The sequence below is a fragment of the Triticum dicoccoides genome, chromosome 2B (assembly GCF_002162155.2).
Source record: "Triticum dicoccoides isolate Atlit2015 ecotype Zavitan chromosome 2B, WEW_v2.0, whole genome shotgun sequence".
NCBI lineage: Eukaryota > Viridiplantae > Streptophyta > Magnoliopsida > Poales > Poaceae > Triticum > Triticum dicoccoides.
The window spans coordinates 692,761,567-692,778,439 of NC_041383.1; positions in this window are offsets into that span (position 1 = coordinate 692,761,567).

The window sequence follows — 16,873 nt, forward strand, 5'->3', positions numbered from 1 at the left end:
CACTACATCCTATGCACATTATGGTTGGATTGTCTTGCACTTGACCCATGTGTTTAGACATCTCATCTTATTTGGTATTGTGAATGATTCTTATGCCTACTATCGACCATTTTTTGAGCACTTTATGCATGCTTGCTATGACTTTGAGGTAGATGCTTAGTCTCTTCTCACACATATTTGCATCACTACCTCACAATTGCATACATGTCCCCATGATATCTTTGCTTGTGCTCGATTGTTATGTGTACATGCCATGTCACAATCCTTTGTCACATCTTATCCTATGCATGATGTTGACACTTGTTCGGTGAATCACCACTTGAATGCTTGGTTTTGCACTAACGCTAACCACATTTGTTTATCCAAGTGTTTGTTGTCCTTGCCCCTTTTGAAGGAATCACTAGATGGCTCGGCATTGGAGAGTGCCCAATTTGATCTTCAAGATGAAGAGTACTTGGTGAACGTCCACTTCTACATGGCGAAGCCATCTCTTTCCCATGGTGATTTGGTTTTCGATCCGAGGTCGGATCTTTCCAAAGGGAGGGTGAGATGATGCGGAGCATCCTATGGACATCACCATGTCAAGAGTCTGTTTGGCAAGTGACACGTGTGACATCTACTTCACATACACAAAGGTGAATCATTTCCTTTATAGTGTTCACTTGACCCCCTTTGAGGATGGTATACTACTTGACCATCCACTCGTGTGCGTACATAGGTATTGTCGGAGCACCACGGACGACGAGGAGGAGTGCAAGCGCAAGTGTACAACTACACCATCCACGCGGGAAGCCTGGAAGAGAAGATGCAAGAAGACAATGTTGCTGAAGCTATAGCGGACAGACATCCGAGCCAAGGGCCAGATATCCGGCGCCTGTGTAGCCACGCATGAGCTGCACCAACAGACGATGGAAGGCATTAGAGGCCGGACATCTAGCGCAACCCCAGACATCCGGCACCTCACTAAAGCCCGAACATCTGGCACACCTCCTGGAAATCCGGCAAAGGAGTACAGAAGCTATTGCCATCAAATGGCCTGACATCCGACCCGAGCCCCGAACATCCGGTGCCTCCTAAAGCCCCGAACATCCGGCCCCAGCCTGTACATCCAGCACCTTCACGTGCACAGCCGAGCCAGAGGCCCATGTATCTACTCCTCACTTACCCCTTCGTGGACTAGCCTATATATACTCCTTCCCCTTCCTCTAGTTAGGGTTAGCAAAGTGATAGCTCATTTGTATGTGAGCATTGCTCCTACCTACTCTACTCTTGAGAGAGAGATAGAGACCGACAGAGACAAAGAGAGAGAGAGAGAGAGAGAGAGAGAGAGAGAGTGCCACTTCCATGGAGTCCAAGGCCTCCATGTGAGAAGATCCCTAGTGGATTCAAGACCCCATCTAGGGAAGATCCTCCAAGGATTAAATACCTCCTTCATGGAGATTAACTAGTTCCTTTGTAACCCCCTTTGTTGGATTTGGACCTTTGTATCTCTCTTTGTGTATGTGGATCTAGCACATGTGTCATTGGCTCAAGTCAAATTGAGTGTTTCCTCTTGTTTTTTCCCTTGTGTTCTTCGTGTGTTCTTTGCTAATCCCCCTCCAAATCATGAAAGATTGCCCATAGGGTTCCACCCTACATCACTATACTAGTTAAAGCTTCAAGAGAGGATAAATAAGTTAAAATTAAAAACATGAGAATTTTAAATTCAAAGATACAGAGATAGTTGATCGCCCTAGAAATGGACATATTGAAGGATTTCCTTTTGAATATAGTGCACATGGCATGTTTGAAGTACTAAGATCTCCTCTATATCTTAGAATTTGAGGAATGCATTGCATATACTAGATAATCCATAGGGAACAATACAATCAACACAATAATGATCTCTGAGGAATAACCGCATGCAATAGTGATCCTCCAAATGTAGTGAAACAGACTCTCCCTGGTACTACCCTGGGGTTACGGGCGGTACTTCAGTCGCCTGAGAAGGCAGTGGTAGTACCATGCATAACCGCCTGGTAGTACCATGTGGCAGCACATGTCGGGGTTTCAGCGGTAGAACCGCCAACGCTGTACCGGTTGTACCACCGGTACGCTACAGCCGAGAGTGTAGAGCAGTAGAACTGCCTTGACCACCGGTTGTATCGCCTGATCACAACACCCATGCCAAGAATACAACTTGTGTACATTTGGAAATAGATGGTTTAATGGGAAGAGATGACTTGGGATGGAATCAAAGTATTGTAATATGGTGATGTATACTCCAAGATTGCAAGTGACTAACAATAAACGCCAACACTTGGAGAATACAAACACCTAGGACCTATAAAATCTAGTAAGGTAGATAAGATCGAAAAGGCGAAACCAAATCTGTCCAAGAGAGGGCATTGACCGAAGCCACCTGTGTAAGAGTCAAATGGTTTGACACCGCAAATATTTTAACCTTGGGTCCAAGACCAAAAGTCATCTTTCAAGCACAAGTACCTGATGACCCACAAGTATATGGGATCAATCATAGTCCTTTTGGTAAGTAAGAATGTCGAACCCAATGAGGAGCAGAAGGAAATGATAAGCGGTTTTCAGCAAGGTATTCTCTGCAAGTACTGAAAGTAGCAGTAACAGATAGTTTTGTAGGAAGGCAATTCGTAACAAGTAACAAGTAACAATAGTAGCAAGGTGAAGCAAGGTGGCCAATCCTTTTTATAGAAAAGGACAAGCTAGAAAGTTCTCTTATAATAAGAAAAGCATTCTCGAGGACACATGTGAAATCTCGTCTAGTCACATTCATCATGTTTAGTTGATTCACATTCACTACTTTGATAATTTGATATCTGGGTAGACCGATGCTAGGGTGATGTTCTTACATGAACAAGCAACCCTCTTGTGATTACCCCCTCTTGCAATGTAGCAACCCGATCCAATACGGTTAAGTCTCTGTGCTTTCTGTGCCATCCCTGGATCAATATACTGGCACACACAATACTTTGATGAAATACCATAACATAACATGTAAAATAAATATTGTATATCTAGAGTATATCGTATATTTATCACAGCGGAAACAAATCAATAGGGGTGTGGAGTCCCATCAACGCCAATGACAAGTTGAGTGTAGACCGTAACCCTATATCGTAACTCTTACTCATCGTAGAAATATCTGCAACATGATAGGTTGCAACCATGTAGGTCAGTACATTGAATGTACTGGGAAGATCACAATAGAGAACTGATGAAAGACGATTCTATATGCGATATGGCTTTGTGGTTCTATGACTAATTTTTACAGAAAAGCTGGTTTTTCCCTATAACAAAAGATTATCAAGGAACCTTCACTACGGAGTTATCTAATATGACATGGTTCCGCCAACCGATGTCTCATAGCCCATAATTATAAGTTGCGCACAATTAATTATTAGTCCTATGTCAAGAGTTCCGAGATAGATCCAAGTCCAGAGGCTCAAATTATCCGTAATCGGGGACACGACTAATCGATCAGGTTTTACACTTTAGAGTTTTGTGCACTTACCCACAAGATTCGATCCCTCCATTTTACGTTCTCGCAATGCATGGTGTTTGAGAACAGGATGACCGAAACATGGTCTTTCAAGGAGTTTCCCTAACAACCGCTAGTGCCCATCCAACCCTACCGTTCGTCTACCTCTCGTAGCACTGGAGCAGTGAGAGTCACTATGTTGATCAACCAAGCCAGAGCCCATAATGACTTGTGGCTGCATAGGTAAGCTTCCGGGCATGAAATATTCATCCGTCTCTTTGAGTCTGGGTGAAGCCCCATGAGCACTGACTCCAGCTCACAACGCATCCGCTAGGTACTCCAAGGTGCCTCACAATTAATTCCACCTAGTTGTCTGTATTGAAATCTTGTCTCGAGTCTTGTAGTCTTGAGGTCTGGAAGATGCATGCCTTGAAGATGCCATCATGAAGTAGTCGTCATTTAACATAGAGTCCTCCTTCTCACAACACTCACTAATATCATACCAAACCCTGTCTACTATAGCGTAGCATTAAAATAAATAATGTTCCTGGGGCTTAGTAACAAGGGTGTGGGTTCCTACCTCATGCTTCTACCCACTACAAAATTCAATATAACTACTGGAGCAATTATTGAAAATGGGGACACTAAATGCAATAAAACATAGGTATGAGCATATGGTCAAAGTGAACTTGCCTGGTAAAGTAGATGAAGATTATATTGCTCTCATAAATAACTTGATAGAACTATTCGTCACTCTCCGATGAAATCTATATTAAGTCATTAGAGGCCGGACATCTAGCGCAACCCCAGACATCCGGCACCTCACTAAAGCCCGAACATCTGGCACTCCTCCTGGAAATCCGGCAAAGGAGTACAGAAGCTATTGCCATCAAATGGCCTGACATCCGACCCGAGCCCCGAACATCCGGCCCCAGCCTGGACATCCAGCACCTTCACGTGCACAGCCGAGCCAGAGGCCCATGTATCTCCTCCTCACTTACCCCTTCGTGGACTAGCCTATATATACTCCTTCCCCTTCCTCTAGTTAGGGTTAGCAAAGTGATAGCTCATTTGTATGTGAGCTTTGGTCCTACCTACTCTACTCTTGAGAGAGAGATAGAGACAGACAGAGACAGAGAGAGAGAGAGAGAGAGAGAGAGAGAGAGTGCCACTTCCATGGAGTCCAAGGCCTCCATGTGAGAAGATCCCTAGTGGATTCAAGACCCCATCTAGGGAAGATCCTCCAAGGATTAAATACCTCCTTCATGGAGATTAACTAGTTCCTTTGTAACCCCCTTTGTTGGATTTGGACCTTTGTATCTCTCTTTGTGTATGTGGATCTAGCACATGTGTCATTGGCTCAAGTCAAATTGAGTGTTTCCTCTTGTTTTCGCCCTTGTGTTCTTCGTGTGTTCTTTGCTAATCCCCCTCCAAATCATGAAAGATTGCCCATAGGGTTCCACCCTACATCACTATACTAGTTAAAGCTTCAAGAGAGGATAAATAAGTTAAAATTAAAAACATGAGAATTTTAAATTCAAAGATACAGAGATAGTTGATCGCCCTAGAAATGGACATATTGAAGGATTTCCTTTTGAATATAGTGCACATGGCATGTTTGAAGTACTAAGATCTCCTCTATATCTTAGAATTTGAGGAATGCATTGCATATACTAGATAATCCATAGGGAACAATACAATCAACACAATAATGATCTCTGAGGAATAACCGCATGCAATAGTGATCCTCCAAATGTAGTGAAACAGACTCTCCCTGGTACTACCCTGGGGTTACGGGCGGTACTTCAGTCGCCTGAGAAGGCAGTGGTAGTACCATGCATAACCGCCTGGTAGTACCATGTGGCAGCACATGTCGGGGTTTCAGCAGTAGAACCGCCAACGCTGTACCGGTTGTACCACCGATACGCTACAGCCGAGAGTGTAGAGCAGTAGAACTGCCTTGACCACCGGTTGTATCGCCTGATCACAACCACCCATGCCAAGAACACAACTTGTGTACATTTGGAAATAGACGGTTTAATGGGAAGAGATGACTTGGGATGGAATCAAAGTATTGTAATATGGTGATGTATACTCCAAGATTGCAAGTGACTAACAATAAACGCCAACACTTGGAGAATACAAACACCTAGGACCTATAAAATCTAGTAAGGTAGATAAGATCGAAAAGGCGAAACCAAATCTGTCCAAGAGAGGGCATTGACCGAAGCCACCTGTGTAAGAGTCAAATGGTTTGACACCGCAAATATTTTAACCTTGGGTCCAAGACCAAAAGTCATCTTTCAAGCACAAGTACCTGATGACCCACAAGTATATGGGATCAATCATAGTCCTTTTGGTAAGTAAGAATGTCGAACCCAATGAGGAGCAGAAGGAAATGATAAGCGGTTTTCAGCAAGGTATTCTCTGCAAGTACTAAAAGTAGCAGTAACAGATAGTTTTGTAAGAAGGCAATTCGTAACAAGTAACAAGTAACAATACTAGCAAGGTGAAGCAAGGTGGCCAATCCTTTTTATAGAAAAGGACAAGCTAGAAAGTTCTCTTATAATAAGAAAAGCATTCTCGAGGACACATGTGAAATCTCGTCTAGTCACATTCATCATGTTTAGTTGATTCACATTCACTACTTTGATAATTTGATATCTGGGTAGACCGATGCTAGGGTGATGTTCTTACATGAACAAGCAACCCTCTTGTGATTACCCCCTCTTGCAATGTAGCAACCCGATCCAATACGGTTAAGTCTCTGTGCTTTCTGTGCCATCCCTGGATCAATATACTGGCACACACAATACTTTGATGAAATACCATAACATAACATGTAAAATAAATATTGTAGATCTAGAGTATATCGTATATTTATCACAGCGGAAACAAATCAATAGGGGTGTGGAGTCCCATCAACGCCAATGACAAGTTGAGTGTAGACCGTAACCCTATATCGTAACTCTTACTCATCGTAGAAATATCTGCAACATGATAAGTTGCAACCATGTAGGTCAGTACATTGAATGTACTGGGAAGATCACAATAGAGAACTGATGAAAGACGATTCTATATGCGATATGGCTTTGTAGCTCTATGACTAATTTTTACAGAAAAGCTGGTTTTTCCCTATAACAAAAGATTATCAAGGAACCTTCACTACAAAGTTATCTAATATGACATGGTTCCGCCAACCGATGTCTCATAGCCCATAATTATAAGTTGCGCACAATTAATTATTAGTCCTATGTCAAGAGTTCCGAGATAGATCCAAGTCCAGAGGCTCAAATTATCCGTAATCGGGGACACGACTAATCGATCAGGTTTTACACTTTAGAGTTTTGTGCACTTACCCACAAGATTCGATCCCTCCTTTTTACGTTCTCGCAATGCATGGTGTTTGAGAACAGGATGACCGAAACATGGTCTTTCAAGGAGTTTCCCTAACAACCGCTAGTGCCCATCCAACCCTACCATTCGTCTACCTCTCGTAGCACTGGAGCAGTGAGAGTCACTACGTTGATCAACCAAGCCAGAGCCCATAATGACTTGTGGCTGCATAGGTAAGCTTCCGGGCATGAAATATTCATTCGTCTCTTTGAGTCTGGGTGAAGCCCCATGAGCACTGACTCCAGCTCACAACGCATCCGCTAGGTACTCCAAGGTGCCTCACAATTAATTCCACCTAGTTGTCTGTACTGAAATCTTGTCTCGAGTCTTGAAGTCTTGAGGTCTGGAAGATGCATGCCTTGAAGATGCCATCATGAAGTAGTCGTCATTTAACATAGAGTCCTCCTTCTCACAACACTCACTAATATCATACCAAACCCTGTCTACTATAGCGTAGCATTAAAATAAATAACTTTCCTGGGGCTTAGTAACAAGGGTGTGGGTTCCTACCTCATGCTTCTACCCACTACAAAATTCAATATAACTACTGGAGCAATTGTTGAAAATGGGGACACTGAATGCAATAAAACATAGGTATGAGCATATGGTCAAAGTGAACTTGCCTGGTAAAGTAGATGAAGATTATATTGCTCTCATAAATAACTTGATAGAACTATTCGTCACTCTCCGATGAAATCTATATTAAGTCATTTGAGGCCGGACATCTAGCGCATGTGGTGCACAGTGGTTGGGCGCGCTAACGAGCGGCAGGTGACTACCAGCGGATGACCGATAAATAAGAAAAGTGCTTCGGCTAATCTAAAAAACCAAAGAAACTGACTTATCCACTTATATGGAAGGGACATTTACATTTATGCCCCTAATTTGTGCCCACTTTTGAATTTGCCCCTAATTCTGAAACCTACTCAAATTTACTCCTCCGCCGTTAGGTGCCCTTACAGAAATGCCCTTCTGCGCCGATACTGTCTGGTCAAAGATGGTCAAAGGGCTTTGACCGTCCTCAAAAAAATAGCAAAAAAATCTAAAAAATCTAAAAATTTGTGGTATCAAAGATACTCATGTTCGCAGGATGCGTGCAAACTTTTGTGCTGTTTGGACATTCTAGGAGCTCGTGGCAAAGAAAAAACAGTAGATATGTACGCTTGTGAATAGTAAATTCAAAAAAAATGCGTGAAAATACAAAAAAATATGAAACTTTTTGGCATCAAAGAGGCTTGGGTCTGCAAGGTGCGTGCAATTTTTTGTTGTGTTTGGACACTGTAGGAGTTCGTGGAGAAAAAACAAAATTTGGCTCGGGAATTTTTTTTTTGGAAAAAATGACTATTTTGTTTTTTTTGCTAGAGCTCCTCGCATGTCATTTGATCACAAAAACTTGCAAGCACCTTGTGCACCCAAGCCGCTTTGATGCCAATTTGTTTATAGTTTTTTGAATTTTCTTGCTATTTATTTCAAATTTACTGTCCACAAGAGTACAAATTAACTGTTTTTCCTCGCCACGAGCTCCTGGAATGTCCAAATAGCACGAAAATTTGCACACACGTTGCGCAGATGAGTATTTTCGATCTCATAAAATTTTAGATTTTTTAGATTTTTTTTGCTATTTTTTCAGGATGGTTAAAGCTCTTTGACCGGACGGTAACGGTGCAGAAGGGCATTTCTGTAAGGGCACCTAATGGTGGAGGGGCAAATTTGAGTAGACTTTGAAATTAGGGGCAAATCTGAGTAGGTGGTTCGAGTTAGGGATAGAAATGCAAATGGCCCTATATTAAACTGAAATGGTACGCTACGTCTTAATCTACGCCGTTGGTTGAGATTGAACGGTGGAGAAAGCACGACGAGGCTCACTGTGGGGAAAGATGTCAGCCGAGGCGGGGAGGTCGTCTCCGGCGAGGCTCCGATGGTCTCCAGCGATGATGGATGTGTGCAGTCGATGCGGAAGTCCACGGCGGCTCGTCTGGTGGTCGAAGGTGAGCTTGGGGACGACGGCGACGGGTGAATGGAGTAGGCGGAGGTCTCGGCTCCTCGCGGCGCAGTCGAGCTCCGTGTGCATGCTTCGGTGGGGTGTGGGCATGAACCTCCCTGTCTGGGACGTGCGCGAGAGCGTGGCGAGGGTGTGTGTGGAGCAGGGGGGTCAGGGTGTGGACTAGGGCCCCGGGATTGAGTAGGTTTTGGTTTCGGCAGTGGCGGATGGTGGAGGGACGGCGGTGATGGCGAGAGACGATGCGAGGGCTAGCGTGCAGGGGTAAAATGCTGCAGAGGAGCAGCCCTTTTTATAGGACATGCTGGCTTGGAGCAGAGGCGACGCTAAGATCGAACCTCGTTCGGGATTCGATTCGGGTGCACTGCCGTTCGCGCACACGTGCATGGAAGGAATGAGGAAGAAAAGAAGGCAAGTAGGGATCGAGCGGTCAGTGGGACCCGTGTGTCAGCGGCAGCGACAAAAGGAAGGGGATCAGCTGCCCGATCCCGAAGCGATTTGGTGCGCGCGAGAGAAACTGGGTTGGCTTCACACTATAGGTCTTAGTGGGCTTCAGCCATTTTATTTTTGAAACACAGAAAAGAACATGGAAGAAGAGAAAAATATGATATAGACGTATAATATATCAAAATGCTCAGAAAAAGACAAGGAAAAATATGAACTAATTTCCAGAGCAAAGTAAAGTACCTATAAATTCTAAAAATTCAAAGAGTGCTACTATTGCAATAAAAATCATTTTTTAAATACCAAAATGATTTCAAATTTTTCTCCTACTTTTTATTGAAGGGGATCATTTACCCTTATTTTCATATAATTAATTTTAGGATAAAAAATAATTTGAATAAAAACTTCAAATGAGTTTGAATTTGAATTCCAAACGATTTGCAAATTCTTCTTTTTTTCCTAGGCCAAATATATTTCAAATGCCTTTGAATATTTTGAAGGGTCGATTCCTTCGTTCATTTTGAATAAGCTTCAAAGAGATTTAAATTTGAAAATCGACTTCAACTAAATTGAAAAGGAAATTTCAAAAAGACTTAAAGGGACTTTCAAGATCTTTATTTTAAACTTCCAACTCTCTTTTTTATTATTTGAATAAGTCATTTTATCTTCTCTCATGAAAATCCTTGAGTTGCATTTTTTTATGAAACTGAAATTTTTCAAATGGAATTCAAATCTTTTCAAACCCTTTTCAATACTTTAATGGAAGAAGGCATGTCATCTTCACTTCAGGGTTTTGTGTTTGAAATGAATTTGGATTCATGGGACCCCAAATGCAAGATTGAAAGTTTGGGAAAATCCTTTTATTCCCTCTCATTCAATTTTCAAAAGTTCATGACAAACAGAGTAACGCTTTAAGCAAGATGACATGATGTAGACAAAGAAAACTCAATCAATGAATAAACCCCATCGTTTTATCCTTAATGGAAACAATACAAATATGTGCCTCGATATCCCTTCTTTCACCTGGTGAGGATACCGCAAGATTGAACCCATTAAAAAGAACCTCTTCCACTGAAGATAAATCAATCTAGTTGGCCAAACCAAACGGATAGATCGGAGAGAAATACAAAGATATCATAATCATGCATAATAAAGTTCAAAAAAGACTCAATTACTTTCAATGAATAATCTAATCATAAACTCACAATTATTCGGATCCCAACAAACACACCACAAAATAAGATTACATCAGATAGAACTCCAAGAAGATCGAGGAGAACATTGTATTGAAGATCAAAGAGAGAGAGAGAGAGAGAGAGAGAGAGAGAGAGAAGAAGTCATCTAGCTACTAGCTATGGACCTGTAGGTCTATGGTGAACTACTCACACATCATCGGTAGGGCAGCAAGGTTGATGTAGAAGCCCTCCGTGATAGATTCCCCCTCTGGCAAAGTGCTGGAAAAGGCCTCCAGATGGGATCGCGGAGGAATAGAAGCTTGCGGTGGCGGAAAAAGTGTTTCGGGTGGATCTCTGGGGGTTTCCCAATATTTGAGAATTTATAGAAGTGGAATTAGGTCAGACGGAGCCACATGAGGCCTACAAGGTAACAGGGAGCACTCCCCTAGGGCATTCCTTGTTTCCTTGTCATCTCCTTGTTTTTTGTCTGATATCCTCCCGAAGCTTGTAGGGTCTCTTTTGTACAGAAAAAATTGTCAAAAAAGTTTCGTAGCGTTTGGACTTTGTTTGGTACTAATTTTCTGGAAAACCAAAAAACAAGCAGAAAATAGCAACTGGCACTGGGTTAATAGGTTAGTTCCAAAAAATGATATAAAATTGCATATTAAAGCATATAAAGTATTCAAGATCGATAATATAATAGCACGAAACAATCAAAAAATATTGATACGTTGGATATGCGTCACCTTTTGATGCGAATGCCCTCTTATAGTATGCAGTTCCTACGACCAAAGAAATAAATGCGTCGAAAACACCATCTTCGGTCTTTTCCATCTAGAGGGAATGCCTAACCGTCTCATGCCAAATGGACTAAATCTGAGAAGCTAAGGCACATAATTAGTCCGCAAAATGTATTGTGATCATCACCAAACACACTCAAGGCAGAAAATTCCCTAACGACATGTTATCTGGATCGAAACCTTCATCTACTCAAAGAACCGCTCATGATGCCACCGTTAGAAAACATAGTAGAAAACAAAAAATCGTCCTATGATGAAACCAGGAACACTATGAAGATGTGGTTTGGATCGGATCGTTACCAACTCTCTGTTACAGCAAAAGAACAGTGGGTGCAGATCGTACATGAAGTCCCTTGAACCATCCACAAATGATCCCTCAAACACATCATCAAAAGCATGACCTCCAATAGTTTGCAAGTGTACGGTCTTCACGGTCTAGTAGCGCTTCACCGTCCTGAGCTAACAGATGCTGGGGAATTAGAGGAATAATATTAGAACCACACTAGGCTTCTAATTATGATGACTATAGAGGATTAGATCTAGCTCTAATTGGATAAACTTGACCTAGAACTAGAGGACCAGAGGAAGCTCTAAATCTTGTATGTCCATACAGGAAAATCCTCAAGTATATATAGGTTGGAGGAGAGGAGAGGGGCGCCACAAGAGGGGAGGAGGACTCCCTCCTTAAGCCCGTCCTAGGGAGGAGGGGCGCCACCTTTGTTATTGGCCCCTAGGGCCCAATAACTCTCCACCACTTAGCCTTACTGTATTTTCCTTGGCCTGTTGATATTTAAATAATTATAAAAGCCTCTTAATCATTAATACAGTATTATTAATTTAAAATCACCAAAAACATTTTCCACCTATATATCAATTCCCAGTATTACCCGGTAAATCCCGAAACCCTTCTGGTAACCTCAAAACGCGTCTGGTTTCTCTCAAAACTAATTCTAATATTAATGAAACTATTTCATAAATATTTCCTCATTACTCTTGCTCCACTAAAACTCAGGAGACTGTGATTCGCTTAAGCTTATGACCCTGGAGGTTCGATAAAACATAGACATGAACAAAACCCCTTTCGTTCAATGACTAATAGCGGAACCGTGGACATCCATATTAATCCTATGAATACATCACTGCCATTCGAGTGAACCTTTAGTTATCATAGATACGTCTCCAACGTATCTATATTTTATGAAGTATTCATGCCATGTTTACAACAATTTTATATGGTTTTGGTATGATTTGATTAGAACTAACCCGGACTGACGCTGTTTTCAGCAGAACTACCGTGTTGTCGTTTTTTGTGCAGAAATAAAAGTTCTCGGAATGGGCTGAAAATTTACGGTGATTTTTTGTGGACCAAAAGAGACCCCCGAAGCATCGAGGAAGGACCAGCAGCTTCACGAGGAAGCCACAAGCCTGGGGTGCGCGCCCATCCCCCAGCGCGCGTGAAGGAGGCTTGTGGGCCCCTCGGGCATCCCCTTGACGTGAGACCGACGCCAAAATTTCTTATAAATGCCAAAACCCCCGAAAAGACCCTAGATCAGAAGTTCCACTACCGCAAGCCTCTGTAGCCACGAAAAATCAGTCTAGGCCCTCTCCGGCACCCTGCCGGAGGGGGCCATCATCACCAGAGGCCATGGAGGAGGAAGCTGGAGGGGGCCAACATCACCATGGAGGCCAATGACTAGAGGGAGAACTACCCCCATCTAGGGGGAAGGCCATGGCGGAGGAAGCACAAGGGGGAGACTCTCTCCCTCTCTCTCTCTCTCTCTCGGTGGCACCGGAGTGCCGCCGGGTGAACCATCGCCGCGGTGATCGTCTTCATCAACATCACCATCTTCATCACCTTCCTCGTCTCTTTTAAGCGGTCCACTCTCTCGCACCCCATTGTAATCCCCTACTTGAAAATGGTGTTTTATGCCGCATATTATGATCCAATGATGTGTTGCCATCCTATGATGTTTTGAGTAGATTTCTTTTGTCTTTCGGGTTATTTGATGATCTAGATTGGTTTGAGTTGTATGTTCTATTTTGGTGTTGTCCTATGGTGCCCTCCGTGCCGCGCACACCTGAGAGATTCCTGCTATAGGGTCTGCAATATGTTCATGATTCACTTATAGTGGATTGCTAGAGTGGCAGAAGCTTAAACCCGAGTAAGGGGGTTGTTTGCGTATGGGAGTAAAGAGGACTTGATACTTTAATGCTATGGTTGGGTTTTACCTTAATGATCTTAAGTAGTTGCAGATGCTTGCTAGAGTTCCAGTCGTAAGTGCATATGATCCAAGTATAGAAAGTATGTTAGCTTATGCCTCTCCCTCATATAAAATTGCAATAATGATTACCGATCTTGTAAATGATTGCCTAGGACAATTCCGCACACCATTCCATTATTATTCCACACTCGCTATTTGTAATATATTGTGATATATTCTAACTTTGTGATACCAGCACCTATTCTTATATTTTACTTCTCTGATATCATGCAATGCTATCCTCTTTATACCCACAACGTAGTTTTATTTCTCGTTTCTAGATGGAAGCAAACATTTGGTGTACGTAGAGTCATATCAGTGGTAGATAGGACTTGAGAGAATATCGATCTTACCTTTAGCTCCTTGTGGGTTAGACACTCCATACTTATCACTTCCACCTTTGGAAATTGCTACCATGATTCCTTGCACTTGGGAATTATCAATCATGTGTTATTCCCTTTGCTTCATGATACTTTACAAAACCTAAGGTGAGATATATCGCTATCCTCTTTAGTGATTCTAATGCTCAATGTACTGATCTTCTCATTAGCGGTTTTGTTCTTCTTTCTCGTTGACATGTTCCGGCATCCCTGTGACCTAGTCACTTGAGTTTGGCCAGACGATGATTGATGTCGTCACACCGGGAGGTCCCTAATAATATCTCTCCATTGTCGGAGGAGACAAAATCTCACTCTTGAGCTATCTAGTCCCTTGTCAAACTTTCTGATAAACCTAAGTTGTTATGATCATCGTGTTACAGATGATGTTTGAGCAACCCCAAAGTCCATCGTATGGTAAGAAGTGACTACGATACTCTCATGGTCTAAGGAACTAAAGCATACGTTAACTCTCTGTGTTATAATGATTGAGTTGTGACGATTGTATCTCAAAGTATAGCAAACAAGTTTGGGTCAATTCAATATGACCATTCTTCCAGTGTCATATTCTCAAAGTTGTTTTAGGACTATCCTTCTAGTTAACGATATCCTAAGATCCAAAAAACATGACCACAAAGAACACTTGAGCTAGTCTTAGAGGCAAGACTAGGAATCAGATTTTACCGTTTCTCATTCCACATGTGCATATGAGTTTTCCACTGAATCGCACATTCCAGGATCATAGCAGTTATAACGTGGAATGTAAACTCTTAGTTATGAATATGGGAATATAATAATACAATATTATTGCATGTAGGGCATTCCAACACTAGACATCAGGTGTCATGGCGTCATAGTGGACAAGTTCTAAATCCTTGCGTATTTCTCCTTCGCAATTCTCCATCGAAATTGGAGTTGCGTTGTCTCGGCGCGGGTGGCTGGGTGGTTTGCCTAGATCTTCATGTGGCTTTGCACGACCTCTATGGAGTGGGATGGATCGATGGTCATACGTGGCGAAGTAGGAGTCGCTTGCTCAAGGAGAAGTGATGGCAATGACAATTGATCTGGGAGAAGTGATGACTATGGCACCAATTTGCTACCTCGATGACTTTGTCTTCATGATGGTGTGTGCGGGGTATCTTGTGTGCACCGAGTAGCAGATTGTGACACTTTTAGCCCGGTTTTCCGTTATTTAACGGGGCAACTATTTTCTTCTTAATTAATATTGTGGCAAATCTATTGTCTCCACTTCAAATAAAAATATACTAGACAAGTGCACCTTATATATAACACCAACACGAGGTCTATTCTACAAGGATCGACTTGTTCTTTAACAATGATACCTCAAAATGTGCTTGACATCAGGTGTCAAGTGGAGAAGCGTCACTTTGTATATAATACTCACACTGAGTTTGTTCCCGGTGGAATGATTTTTAGTGTAATATTGGAAGTGGAGAAATGCATAAAAGTTTTCAACTGCTTAAATGGAACTAATTTAGCCGTGAAGTCATAGTTATATAATGGACACAATAATGGTATTTTCCTGTATTAGTGAGGGATACGACGAAATCTTGAAGAAGGGGAGAGCATTCCAACATAGGCGGAGAACACGAGGTATGTTCTTGTATGGCCGACTTTTATCCTTTTTTCGACATCAAGGGTCGAGTGGACAAGGATGAACCTTATATATAACATCCACACGGAGCTTGTTCCCGACGGACTACTGTAATATCAGAAAACAAAATATGTACAAGATTTCAACAACTTAATGTGACCAATTTAGCCATAAATTTACATCAATATAACGAATGCAATTATAATCCGGAGATGAGTGAAGGATACAATAAAATCTAGAAGAAGGGAAAAACATTCTAGCACGGGCGGAGAACACGAGGTATGTTTGTGACAGATTGACTTTTGTCCTTTAGGATGATATGCAAAAGCTGCTCGATATAAAGTGTCGAGTTGACAAGCAAGCACCTTATATACAACATTCACGCGGAGCTTGCTCTGCCCGGAGATAATTTTGTCCTCTTAAGATGATATTGTAATATTGGAAATGAAAAAATGTACGAAAGATTCCAACTCCTTAGATATAGTTAATTTAGCCATGAATTGGTAGTTATATAACAAACACGGTTATACTTAGATGAGTGAGTGACACAACAAAATCTTCAAGAAAAGAAGAAAACTCTAACAATAAGCGGAGAACAAGATGAATACCAGAGGGTTGGAGGGGGGGAGGGGGAGTGGCGTAAATGGTTGATCACCACTACTTCACATCGAGGGTTCAGACGCCGTTTACATATGCCAACAAGAATTTTTGCCTTGTTGATTCTTTGATAATTCATTTGTCACGGGGATAATCGTTAATAATTTTAAAGGATTGGATCTTAGGGTGATTACTAACTCTTTTCTAGGGTTTTTTCACGATACTAAGGACTACATATTTCGAGTTGCACAAAAGGCTTTGACTGTCGATTACCTCATTAATATCAGATTTACTACTATTACACGATTAAAAAAATCAGAAATCATCTAATAAAAACCTATTGACATTAATTTTATACAAAGTATTGCCGCAATTTTTTTATACAAAGTACTTCTATTCCCTACCAAAAAAAATCCTACTATTAGTACTCCCTCTGTAAAGAAATAAAAGAGCGTTTAGATCACTAGTTTAGTGATCTAAACGCTCTTATACTTCACACTATATGCTTTTATATTTCTTTACAGAGGGAGTAGTATTTTGGGACGCAAAGTGTATGAAGGAATTTTACAAGTGGCTCTCAACATATTCCTGAATGCAATCTGCCTATACGATGCGAAGTTTTACACGGTAGAGTAAATTTCTACCATCCACAGAAAAGACTAATCTCCCAATACGGTCAGTCGCAGTCCATGGATTTGGATTCGGCGGCGGCAGTC